This window comes from Felis catus, chromosome D2 (genome assembly GCF_018350175.1).
Source record: "Felis catus isolate Fca126 chromosome D2, F.catus_Fca126_mat1.0, whole genome shotgun sequence".
NCBI lineage: Eukaryota > Metazoa > Chordata > Mammalia > Carnivora > Felidae > Felis > Felis catus.
The window spans coordinates 74515759-74527150 of record NC_058378.1 but is presented as its reverse complement, the minus strand read 5'-3'; the positions used below and the strand labels follow the sequence as shown (position 1 = coordinate 74527150).

General features: G+C 43.5%; 1 long non-coding RNA gene across 1 annotated transcript; it reads right to left on the bottom strand.

Moving 5' to 3' along the window:
* Positions 1-2166: 2166 nt before the first annotated feature.
* Positions 2167-10438, bottom strand: LOC123380711. Its single transcript, XR_006586780.1, has 3 exons — positions 10281-10438; positions 5708-5813; positions 2167-2326 (listed from the first exon to the last, which is right to left on the bottom strand). It is a non-coding gene; the product is annotated as an uncharacterized LOC123380711 (long non-coding RNA).
* Between the last annotated feature and the right edge of the window lie 954 nt (positions 10439-11392).

Sequence of the window (11392 nt, the reverse complement as noted above, 5' to 3'; positions counted from 1 at the left end):
CCCTCTTCAAATAAGCTTTGGAAACACTTAAGTCTTGGATGTTTTGTCATTCTGGTTTGAGATCTAGCATGACTTAAAAACACTAACCAACAAGTAAATGTCAAAAGATGAAAAAAAAAACTTCTGCCATGTTCTGGTTTTCATAATAAATATAGATTTAATAAGTTTCTAAAGGAGAACAGAATGGCCACGTTAGAACACTGCCAAACTTATAAACTTTGACAGTCCCACATACAGAGATGAACAGTAAAGTGCATTTCACAAGAAATAAAATACATTTTTCTTCCTCTGGGTTCATTGAAGAAGATGAAGAAAAAACACATCTGTCCCAAATTTCTTTGAAGGAACTGAATGGCCTTTAGTTTTCCTGAAAAAGTAAGCTTACTCTTTCTACTGGATTACCTTAGAGGGCTTTGAAACAATAATTTTAAAGCTATCATCAAACAAAATCAAAGAGACAAATGGAAAAATCTTTGTACCTATTAACATCTCAGGACTGGGGGAAAAGTTTCCTTCGATGTAGAAAGAATATCAACATAAGTAATTAAATATTTATACGGTTTCTCACCACAGGGCAGCATGAAATAGTTACAGTATTTTGTGGTATTCTTGCTTTAAGACTGCGATCATTATAGCCATTTCATACCTCTTGTGAAGATCATACGAAATTAATGCTTCTAGCTACACAAATGTAAGGTCTATTTATCATTAGTCAATTTAAGATTAGCTTACGGCAGCACAGGGAAGTGAGTAACAGCATGGATTCTAGAACAACATTCTCTTGGTTCAAACCCTGACTCTGCTGCTCACTACTTACTTAATCTTGGGCAAGTTTCTTTTTTTTCTTTTTTAATTTTTTTTTTAGTGTTTATTTATTTTTGAGACAGAGAGAGACGGAGCATGAATGGGGGAGGGTCAGAGAGAGGGAGACACAGAATCCAAAACAGGCTCCAGGCTCTGAGCTGTCAGCACGGAGCCTGACGCGGGGCTCGAACTCACGGACCGCGAGATCATGACCTGAGCCGAAGTCGGCCGCTTCACCGACTGAGCCACCCAGGCGCCCCAATCTTGGGCAAGTTTCTTAATCTGCCCGTGCTTCGTTTGCATCATCTGTAAGATGGGGATTCTAAAATCGGCCTCACGTGGTTGTTGTAAGAATTAAATGAGGTAATATACATGTGTGTATTACGCACGCATCAGACACACCGTAAACATGCTGTGAGCTATTTCTACCTCCCTATTGTTGCTGATGCTAGCATCGTCACCGTCATCATTGTTGTCATGCGTGTTAATATCCCACGGTGCCCAAATGGCTTTTCTGGGAACAGGCTACAGTGACCTGAGTGGTCAAGGTGACAGACAAGGATGTCTGAAACCACAAATGTCCTGAAATCACATTCTCGGGATTTCTAAGTCAGAGGCGAAGTGGATGGAACTAGGTGACCAAGTCCCTAAGAGACAGGACAAAAGGACGATGAGCTGAGTCCAAGAAGTGTATGAGGGAGCCGGGTCTGAAGACACTTCCTCTTCCCTACCGGGTACCAGCACTACTGTGGGTCTCGACCCTGAGGCTCTGGTCAGGGGGCAGCCCAAAGGGCCTGAGGGCCAGGCACCTGGAGCAGACGCATCCCATCACCTTACCTCTTTCTGAAGGATTTTACAGCGTACTCTGGAAAAAAATATTACAAAATAGCAATTACTGAGAACATTTTAAAGCAATTCTCCAAAGTGGCAAGAAAGTCTGCGTCTGATGTTCAGATGCATACAACTTTTTGTAGGTGTAAATGATGCATCAGGATCTCGAAGGACCAATTCAAGCAGCCTCTCCGTATAACGCGACCTTCTGGTCTACCACGGGACTGTGTCATCTAATGTAACGGTGCCCACTTTCAGGAGAATCTTTCCACCATATATATAAATCTGTGTCTAGTTTGTTAGCTCAGTAAACCTTGTAGGAAAAAGTCAAATCATCGAAGACATCAGTAAAGCGAACTGGCATTTTGGCTCTATGTAGACGAAAGATCTGAAGTGTTGATTTTCAACCAGCTGCTTTGTCTGTGTATAAACTACTATGTAGGCACTTTTCGGGTGCTCGATTATAGCGCTTTTCTTCTTTTAACAGAAAAAATCATTCACAACTCAGTGACATTGAAAAGTTTTGTTTTTATTTTACTTTTTTTTTTTTTTTTTTTTTGAGAAGAGTTAGGAGACTATTTCCCTTGGGGAGCGCCTGTCTCTCTGCAGCCTGGTTTAGAAATGTCCAGGGTGCTCTCTTATAAGGCAGATTCTCAGACCCCACACTATTGACAAAGTCAGCATCTTGAACCTGTTGGAAAAAGCGGAGAGGTAGAGAAATAAATTTTAGGGCAAGAAATGTCTTTCAGGAAAATTAATGACACGTGGAGTGCCTCTCCGTTCACAAAACGGGAGTTAGAGTCTTGTGCTAAAATCTGCTCTAGATGTTCTGATAAAACTATCTCCAAAACTAGTTCCAAACTCTAACTCACATCAGTCTTTCTGGTTTGTTACATATTCTTGCCTGATTATATAAGTTCTGGTTTTCATAAACTAGAGATTTAACTATTGCTAAAGAAGAGCATAGTTCGATGGTAAACTGTCTTTTTGGGGGAATTAATTAGTATATAAATAAAGGAATGCATGCCTAGGAAAAAATACAAGTTTGAGCAGAAAAATGTTAGCTGGAAAAAGGATTTTTCTCCCTTTTTAATATATATGTTTTACATAACAGGAAATTCTGTAGTTTATTTTTAGAAGGATGTAACATACATGCCTGAAGAAATAACCATAATCTGCTCTTTCATGAGAAAATAGATAAGACCTACTGAAATTCCTAAATACTACATTTTCTGGAAAGTTCCCAGCAATCACAAAGATAGCCTAGTATGAACAAAACTAATACCATCTGAGAACATAGCCACCAAGATCTTTAAATTCACAACCACCATATATTTTATTTCTTGAAGTTTTGCTGTTGTTGTTGTTGTTTATTTATTTATTTAGAGAGAGGGAGACACAGAGTGCAAGCAGGAGAAGGGCAGAGAGACAGGGAGACACAGCATCCGAAGCAGGTTCCAGGCTCTGAGCTGTCAGCACAGATCCCAACGCGGGACTCGAACTCACTCACTGTGAGATCATGACCTGAGCCGAAGTTGGAAGTTGGACACTTAACCAACTGAGCCACCCAGGCGCCCCTCTTGAAGTTTAAGGATAGAATATTCCTTGAATGTAGATGGCCCTTCTCTTCAATTTTTTTTTGAATGCTTGTTTATGTATATTGAAAGAGAGAGCACATGCGAGTGGGGAAGGGGCAGAGAGAGAGGGAGAGAGAGGATCCCAAGCAGTCTCCACCTTCAGTGCCTAGCCAGATGCGGGACTCCATCCCACAACTGTGAGATCATGACCTGAGTCAAAATCAAGACGCTCAACTGACTGAGCCACCCAGGTGCCCCGCTCTTTTACTTTTGATAAGTAAGCTCAACGTGATGGTTGGCGAAGGACAATAATGTCTGCACACCCATGTACTCTCCTTTAACTTTCTGGCATCTATCCTAATATTCTTTCTGTCTCTCCGTCAAGTTTACACTTAAGCTCTGAGGATGGCCTCCCTTTCCCCCACCTCCCAATGTTTTCCAGCCTTTAAATACCTATCAACTCTCTGACTGAGGGAAACTGAGCATGGTTACACTCAGAATTATTGATGTTTCTGAAATGGCCAAAATGGATACAAATGTGCTCTGTTCTGCAAAGAAGACTGAATATCTGGATGATATGGTTAAGTAGAAATTTTACTAGTGTGTTGTCAAGTTTGATAACAGCCATGGTAACAGTTATTACATCAAAAATCATTGTGTTTTCTTACAAAAGTCTCTTACCGGAGGAATATTTCTGGATCTCATATACCTTAAATTCTAAACCTTGAATGCTGTTACCACCAATATCTAAGAAGGGAGCCACAATCTGATGGCTGTCCCGAGGACATTTACTTAGATACATCCGAAAGCAGAGATGAAAAAAGGAGAGGCAATAATAAGAACGAATGCTTGTATCTTTATTGGCATAATAACATCATGATGTAAGAAGGCTCTCTGAAGAATTAAGTCATCTGAGGTCATGGTTTCCATTTTCCCTGCCCATAGATTGGAGAAAAACACTACTGGAGTCCGGAAGCCTGGGTCCTAATTCTGACGTTATGGCCAATTAGTTCTAAAGCATTGGGCAAATAATTTTTAAAAATTTTTTTAATGTTTATTTATTTCTGAGACAGAGAGAGAGCATGAGTGGGGGAGGAGCAGAGAGAGAGGGAGACACAGAATCCGAAGCAGGCTCCAGGCTCTGAGCTGTCAGCACAGAGCCCGACGCGGGGCTCGAACTCACAAACCGTGAGATCGTGACCTGAGCCGAAGTCGGTTGCTCAACCGACTGAGCCACCCAGGCACCCCGCATTGGGCAAATAATTTACATCCTGTTGGAGTTAATCTCCCCATTTGCAAAATAAATTAATTAAACTACAAAAGCCCTACATTCACCTCTAGCATTAAAGCTTTAAAATGGACGTGAGTGTGTGTGTGTGTGTGTGTGTGTCCATGACTAACAATATCCTCCATGTCTAACAATAAAGCCAGTTAATAATAAGTAACTGAGTAACCAACAATATCTTTCCATTTGTTCAACTGACTGATAAACAAAACCCTATGTGGATATTTATTGCTTAAGAGAAATGCCTCCAGTCTGTGAGGTATAGGAATGGAATAGAAGAAAAGTTAGGTATTTGTCTCACAGCCAAACCAAACCCACAAACAAAGTCAGATTGCTCTAAATGTTGGAGATCTTGGAGATCTCTGTTCGGAACGCTTAGGCAGGAAGCAGGAGCTATGTGCTTGCCCCACAGAGTGCTTTGCAACAACGGCGGACAATTTGCCTTTACAAATTACTTTTATATTTCCAGAGTAGTTTACGTAACCAAGCGAAAATACACACAAGTGCTCTAGCTGCAGAAAGAAATTATTATTCCATGCTGAATGATCCACTGACGGCTCCTCGCTACAGAAGGATGGCCCTTTGTTCTTTAGGGCCTTAGCCAAAGTAAAGAGAATCATACCAACCAATAAGCACATTACAGTGACATGCGTTTTCCCTTTGAAGTAAAGTACATAAGAACGTGTGTGGTATACACAGATATGCTATTGCTGCAATAATGTCCATCCAATGCCATAAAAATGATGAGATGCACTTCTTCCTATTGGAGAAATGTTAACAGCTTACCTATCATCCTCGTTCCGTCTTATTTTGCCATACCTCTGACTCAAATAGGCTGCTAAAGGCCTCAGAACCTTCCACTTCATTTTTCTATTGGAAGGGTCTGGAATTACATCACGAAATAACCCCGGGATTGATCAATTCTAGCCAACATTCATTTGTACTTCCTGCCTTGCAAAAAAGGTGAATGGAAGGGGAGATGTGGTGAGTCTTCTCAGGAGCCCTGGGGATTAATTAACTGAGTTAAACAGGAGGGGCAGGTAGGGAGAAGGGCCCAGAGAGGAGGAAGGCAGTTTGAAAGCACAGCCTCCAACAGAGGCATAGCTACAGGAGGTCAACAATCCCGTCGTCCTCCAAGAGGGCCGACAAGCTCTCAAACTCCACTCGAGGAACACCACCCAACCTAGAGGACAGAGAATCTGCTTCTTACCAGATGATGGGTCTCAAGCCAGTGTGCTAAATTTTTGACAGAAATGTAGTTCTTTAAGGAATGCAAGTTGACCTGGTATTTCTGAACAATGCCGAAGATGTAGTCCCTGAGTAAAAATAAATACAAGACAGATCTGTTCCAAGGCCGTAGAACATTTGACAGACGCTGTCATGAAAGAATTTACTATGGCTTATCACATCTATCGTCTGCTAGGGGATTCTGGAAAACAGTTAAGTTATAGAAGCTTGGATTTTCTCTTGTGTGTTTAATTTTTTAACCCTAAAAATTATTTTGCTTATCCTTATTAAAGTTCTGTTATTAGTATCCTAAGGAATTGCTAGCCCAGGCAATGGGGAGAAGTGAATAATCAGTGTGTTTGGAGAAATGGTATCAGCTAAGTTGAGTGATACAAGAAAAGGATAGGTTTCCCTTAATAGCAGGGTATTTTGTCCAATTCAGCCATCTAATGACACCATATGTTCTGTCAGAGAGTGGTAGGAGTTATTCTGGAAGCCTTTCTGAAGTTGGGCAAAGTTTTGGTATGTGCCAAAATGAAATTCCTATGGGCTGAATTCCACCTTCATCCCTTTGAAAACATTCGGATTGTAAGCTGTCGTACAATGAGGTTCACTGAAGGTTCTGTAGAAAAAGTAGCCTGCAAGTCAAATTATTCTAAAGGAAAAAAATCATTATTCCTTAAGCAATGCCTGTAAATTCTTGCCTTCTGGTCCCTGCCTAAGCTGTTTCTCCCACCCAGACTGCCCTCTTGATATTGATGGCTGCATAAACAAATCATATCATATCATATCATATCATTCATTCATTCACTCATTCATTCAATGAACATTTGTTGAAACCGTATTATATGCAAGGCATCGTTCCAGGAGGTGGACGATGAACAAAAGACGAAAATACCTATACTCATGGAGCTTCTATGCTAGTGAAGAGAGATGGATAATATCAAGTTTAAATGGCAGTAGCGAGGTAAGACTTGATGACAGGAAGTTTATGCTACATGTCCCATGCTTAGGATCCATTTCTGCCACTGTGCTCTACCCCCCCCCCCCCCCCGCCACCCATCCCCATTTCACTGACTTGTCTCAGCACCAGGTGGCCAAATAAAGAAGCTGCCTGGCAGGCACAGGACCAGCTTTTTGTCATTCCAGCTGTCAACTCTTTCCTCTGCAGTGAGTTCTAGCTGGTGGACATCGCTGTGAGACCAAGGTCCATCCACATGCCCCTTCCCGACTTTTGGGCTTCCAATCTTCTGGTTTTACTCATTTGAGACTCCTGACACATAGTGAAGCTATTTGCTTCTGCCAAAAAGTTTGTGTATATCCATATGTCAGGGCAATTCTGCCCCCATACAAATTGGATAGTCAAGTACACGGCTTACAGCTGTACCCACTGGAAGAATTTTCCTGCTCCACGGACTTTAGGCTAACTCTCATATATCATGCAAACCCGTGTGTGAACTAATCTTGCATTTTTTCCTGAAAACAGGTCACACATTACCCTCCTCCACCCCCTGCTGTCCTAGGTGTGAGTCGAAGGACGGGAGTTGGCACAGCAAAGGTGAATGCCACGTTTATCCAATATACTTGTGTCTTCCAGACACGATCCCAAATGTACTTGTCCTGATCCCAAGGGTACCATTTCATTATACAATGGACTGCTACTAGGCCCACCTAGCTTACGACACAGGATCTAGATTATGACGGACGGTTCCATGTGCACAGTCCCTTGGTGTCCCACAGCACAGTCAAGTGCTCAGTCCCTTGGTGTCCCACAGCACAGTCAAGTGCTCAATCTCTCCAAGGACCAAGTATCGCTTCCAGGAGCTAATTTACAAGTGGTTCTCTGTCACCGAAGGCAGGACCTTGGTCCAGAACTTCAGACATCTACTTTGTGAACTTCAGATTGTGCCTTGAGATTAGGTTTGTTACATTTGGCCCAAGCTCCAGATCGGTTGTCCCATAGTTGGGGCCTTAGTGGAGAAAATAAACTCTCAGGCATTTCCAGCTCTTATCACCTGCAGACAATACAGCTTTCTGTAACCCCAGGGCCGTGCTCCAAGGAAGAACTTCCAGTGCTGGGTGTTAGAGTCAAAAACACACCAATCTGTGAGGTGGAGTGCACAAAGGAGGGAGAGAGTTAAGAAGATCTGAAGGGAACACCATCATTTTGCACAGGGATATAATGGACACCACGAGTGTTGCGGCTTTAAATCGTTGAGTGTAACTCTAGCAACTCCCCCGGGGATATCTCCTATCATCCTTCCAGTCAAATGTTTTTCCTGAGTGAATAGTCTGGAGACACATTTCATTAGATTTCTATGAAGGTCCTACAGGATTGAGTCATCCATAGTGATTTTTCCCTCCTCCCCTGTTTTTCCATCCTTCTCCCTAACTCCTGATTCCAGGATATCACATTTCAAAATAAGCCCCCTACCATAAGCTTTTGTTTCGGGTGTGTCTTTCAAAGACACAGGCCAAGACTCCTGTTATCAAGAGGGACCCTAGGAAGCAGACCCTCAGGGCAGGATTTTGGGTTTCATTCACTAGCCATATGAGAATAAGAATCCCATTGTTTGTGGTAAGTAGGGTGGTGATAACCCCCTGGATGTAGATACAGGCGAAAGTTATTTGTGGCACTTGAGTGTTATGGGGCCAATAATAATTAGATAGGTTATGGAGTGGCCTGGCCTTTGTGAAGTACTTTTAGAAATCTGGGAAAGGGGAATAAATAAGAAGCTCGGGTCATTAACTATCAATTTAAGGCATATAGTGAGATCCTGAGGGGTTCCCTGGCACATCAGGAAGCCCTACATCTTACACAGCCACAGAAGAGATTGCTTAAAATTAGACCCAGGTTCTGTTTGTGAAGGGACAGAACTATAAAGATATCTGTTTAGTTTATGCATTTGGGTTTGTTTATACCTCTGCCTTACATCAAGAATCTTAGCCTAGACTCCCTTAAAGAAGAAACTGATAAAAAAAAAAAAAAAGGCCTATTGTAGGTGGTTTATTTTGGAATGTGAACTCCATGAAGCGGGAGTAAGGCATAAGGATAGCAAAACAGAGGAGTAGGGGAAAACTATTCTGGATGACTCAATCCAGTAGGAGCTTCACAAAAGCCTTAGGAAATGCATCTCCAAAGTGTCTGCTCAGGAAAGAATGGAAAAAGCATCGACTCTTTGGCTCCTCTCCTTGGTTAGTCAGAGATCGCTCCAAGGAATGTTAACTCCCTTCCGCTCCTGGATCATGCATGTGTTAGTTCCACCTGGTTTCTGTAGGGTGTCCAACTCCACGGTGTTGGAGAAACCCGAGGGCAGGAAGCATGGGAGGCAAGACATGGTCGGTTCATACGTGCACAAGACTGGTTGAAAACTTCACGTAACTGTTCCCCAGAGCAATGGTTAGAGGAAGAAGGGGGCCCAGACAGTTTGAAGTAATGCACAAAATATACCTGGTACAGCTAGGAAAGACAGCGTTTCAGGGAAAGGGAAATGATAAATTGTGTCAAGTGATGCTAATAAGTAAGATGAGGGCTAAGGATTAACCTTCAGCAACACTGGAGGTCATGGTGACCTTGACAAGGGCAGTTCTAACGGAGGGATGGGGGCCAAAGGCTGATTCATCCACCTAGACTGAGCTTCTCTTCAATGCGGCTCTGAAAAAATAAGGCACAAGATAGTGACGCCCTCAATTTCTGCCGCGTAACTTTCACATCTATCTTGGCAATCGTCCTTGGCTTCTTCCCCTTAGTTGCAAGAGAGGAGGCAGTTCTCTTCCTCTCCAAGGGCTGTCCTCTCTTCTCGCAGCGTCTCAAAGTCTTCAGCCTCTTTATTCACTTTTCCTTCTATGCATAAAAAGTATGGAGTGCAGGGAGCATTTAAACATGCTCAGGTCTCCCCCAGCTCCACATTCCCTTCTAGATACAACTTGCTTTTGTCTCCCCAACTTCCCTTGAAAGAGCTTCTCCCTTCACTATCTCTGTGTACTCACCCCCCATGGGTCACTTTCTCACCCTCTGGTTTCCAGGCCCCACCCCCACCACGACTCTGTAAGGGCTCTTCCCAAGCTTGTCAATAACCTCACTGTTGGCTCCACCTTCTTGGTCTGGGATTTCCCTCCTTCCCTGTCTTAACCTCTCTGCAGCTCTAGATTTCTGGGACCATTTCCTCCTTCCCAACACCCTTTCTTCCACTTGCTTCTTTGGCAATGCATTCTCCTGGCTTTTGTCCTACTTCTCTGTCCCCTTCCTCTCCCCTCACCCTTCCTCACCACCCCCCACTTCTTTTTCTTCTGCCTAGATGGTCTCCTTCACTTCTGACTCCTTTGTTCTCCTCCTCGTTCCTTCTTCTGGCTTCTACCGCCATTCCTCTATGCTAATGACTCCCAAATCCATGTTTCATATCCATGTCAGTCTCCCCCCACCCTCCGCTCTGGCCCAGTGGATTTGAATTTGAAGGCACTTGCATGCCTTCAAAGCATCTTGAATTTCAGCTTGACTCATGCAACTCAACACCCCCTCCCCCTCACCAAACTACACTTCCTGCTGAGCTCCTTACCTTGTTAAACAGTGCCACCTTCCCTCCTCCAGGACCACGCTTGCCCTTGTCTCTCTCTCTCTCTCTCTCTCTCTCTCTCTCTCTCTCATTACTTTCATCTAATCAATGAAACAAGCTTGTCAACACTAACCTCTAAATTGTTCTAGGATCTATCCAGTCTTTGCCACGTACACAGGCAGGCGGGTACAGGCCACCACAGCCACAGGGGGTGTTACAGCCAGTGTTCATGTTGATTGGCCAGTGGCCCTAAAGCACTGATTGTTAAGAATTATTAATATCACCCTTATCTGCCACCTCTTTCCCGGTACAGGCTGCCACTAGGTATGACCTGAATTGGAGCATGACTCCTTGTTCTTCTTGCTTTCAGTCTCTGGTTCATTTACTACTCATCATTGACCACAGTAATGTTTCTAAAATACAAATTTGTTCATATCACTGCCCTCCTTAAAACCTGTTGCTGACTTCTTATGTCCTCTATGTCTAGAAAACTCCCCCCACTCCCCTTTTTTTCCCAACTGGTTAACTTGTACTCAGCCTTCAGGCCTCAACTTATAGGTCAGTTCCCCTGGAATCCTTTGACCGCCCACTCAAGTCTTGGTTGCCCTCCATTTCTCTCATGATATACTCTATGTCTTTTTTTTTTTTAATGTTTCTTTATTTTTGAGAGAGATAGAGAGACAGAATATGAGCAGGGGAGGGGCAAAGAGAGAGGGAGACATAGAATCCGAAGCAGGTTCCAGGCTCCGAGCTGTCCGCACAGAGCCCGACGCGGGACTGGAACTCACAAACCATGGGATCGTGACCTGAGCTGAAGTTGGATGCTTGACTGACTGAGCCACCCAGGTGCCCCACTATTTCTTTGATTGAGACAAGTTGACCCACACTCTCCCTCTCTTCATCTCACGTTGTATCTGTAATCCGTGCCACTAAGGCTTTCATCCCCACCACCCTTCTGAAGCCACACACACCAAAGTTGCCATCTTGCCAAGCCCAGGGATGAATCTGCAGTTTTCACATTCCTAGACTTCTCAGCAACATCTGACACTGCTGGCCACAACTTCCACCTTGAAACGCCTTACTCACTTGGCTTCGGGGACACTAACCTGTCTCGG